At 44.2% G+C, this 1,999-nt stretch overlaps 1 non-coding gene across 1 annotated transcript; it reads left to right on the forward strand.

Moving 5' to 3' along the window:
• Nucleotides 1-1,256: 1,256 nt before the first annotated feature.
• LOC145418350 (5S ribosomal RNA) lies at nucleotides 1,257-1,375 on the forward strand. Its single transcript, XR_013900685.1, has one exon. It is a non-coding gene; the product is annotated as a 5S ribosomal RNA (ribosomal RNA).
• The last annotated feature ends 624 nt before the right edge of the window (nucleotides 1,376-1,999 follow it).

Raw genomic sequence — 1,999 nt, forward strand, 5'->3', positions numbered from 1 at the left:
AACAATTCTATCAGTACCATTATACTTAGTTATTTTTCCTTCCCTCACTGTTTATTGTTTTCCATTGGTGCTGTTTTTTTCTGTGTTCGCTGATTTTGCTTTCTTATTACTAAATTCTCTCTCTCTCTCTCTCTCTCTCTCTCTCTCTCTCTCTCTCTCTCTCTCTCTCTCTCTCTCTCTCTAACACATCTCCACATCCATTCCCCACATATACTGTACACAACCCTCCTCCCAGGTCGTCGTCCTTCTGCTAACCCAGTTTCCCTTCTTCCTTCATCTTTTCCTCTTACCAGTAACTTCTGCCAAAACTCTACGTCTTGTGTAACAAACTTATTTGTTTCTGTGTTTTGCTCCTCACCCACTCAATGTAAAACTACTTCCTGGTGACACTACACTGAGTTATAAGCCCAATGGTTTTCTGTAACCCAGGAAACCAATTGCTGCGCTTGGTGGCACATATATAGCAAACAATAAGCGTCTGTTTCTAGCGGGTTATAACTCTCCTACCGGATGTGGTCAACAAGATTTTAAATCTGACGGAAGGTTGCCGCTTATTGCACTCATTGTCCAAAAGGGTGACCGACTAGTCATGGAAGTTAAAATGTTTGTACTGTATTGAGCAGCCCGGCCCCAGGTACCTTTGCTACTGATATGGCCATACAGGAGGTGCTGGATGGATGGATTGTTTTATATTTTAGTTCTTATTTACTTAGTCTACCTCCTCGCACTCTGATTATTGTTATTTATATCCTCTCTCCACCATTTTTTCCCGTCTTCCCTTCCCCTTTCCTTACCTTTCCTTTCGAATCCCCTCCTTCCTCTTTCCTCTCCCTCTCCTTATTTTTCTTCCCTCACCCTTACACCCTAACCCTTGGCCCGTCATAAGCTTGTAGTCTCTTTCTTTTCTCTCACTCCGCTACCTTCTTTCTTCCTTTTATTTGCCCATTTCATGTCGCTCTCCTATTCCCTGTTTCTTTCCTCCTTCCCTTCTGACGACCCCCGTGTCTTCCCACTCCCTGTTTTCTTGTCCACCATCCCTTTCCACTCTTCTCTCTTTGCACTTCTTCTCCCCTCCCGTACCCACCACCTTACCTTTATTTACTTACCCTTCCGCCTCTCCTCTAATTTCGGCCCTATCCCTAGAAAACTGATTACGTAAATTTCTAGCCCGTGTCATTACTTATCCAAAATTTGATTGTGATAGGTCGTCTTACAATGGAAAATTGGAACTAGGCGAAAAATAATTGTATTCCTAAGCCAACGGCCATACCACGTTGAGTACACCGCTTCCCGTCCGATCAGCGAAGTTAAGCAACGTTGGGTCTGGTTAGTACTTGGATGGGTGACCGCCTGGGAACACCAGATGCTGTTGGCATCCCTACGTGTCAAGTGGGGTTGGTGGAGGATTAGTGCCCCTCCCTGCAAAACAATTAACTCTAAGCCATTGGCCACCCCGTTTGGGATACATGGCGTCTGGCAATGAATGAATGAATGATAAACCAACGTCCAGTGGATAGGCATAAATGTGCTTCTCTTCTTCCCTCAATGGACAACAAGGGGGCCAGCTGCCTCACCAAGGAGATTGTGCAAAGATTATACTGTCTGACAAGAGGAAGAGCTGTAGTAAGTTTGGAATTGCCTTCACTGTTTCATAACTCATTTACTATAGTTCCACTACTTCTGTTATTTCATTGCTACTACCACCACTACTGTTCATCATCATCATTATCATCATCACCAGCCTTTGTAAATCCACTGGTGAACAAAGGCTTCCTCCAACCTTGTCCATAATATCACTGATTGAGCCAATCTCTGCCCCGTTTTGTCTGCACTGTTCTCTATCTCATCTCTCCACCTCCAGTCTCGCCTTTTCTTGCTACACTTAAAATCTCTAGGAGTCCAGTCAGTCAGCCTCTTGCTCCACTGGCTATCCCTATTCTTGCTACATGACTTGCCCACCTCCATCTCTGTTCGTTTTTAACTTCTGTTATATTATTGA

The sequence above is a fragment of the Coenobita brevimanus genome, chromosome 113 (assembly GCF_032717465.1).
Source record: "Coenobita brevimanus isolate Jiangsu-jjx chromosome 113, ASM3271746v2, whole genome shotgun sequence".
Lineage (NCBI taxonomy): Eukaryota > Metazoa > Arthropoda > Malacostraca > Decapoda > Coenobitidae > Coenobita > Coenobita brevimanus.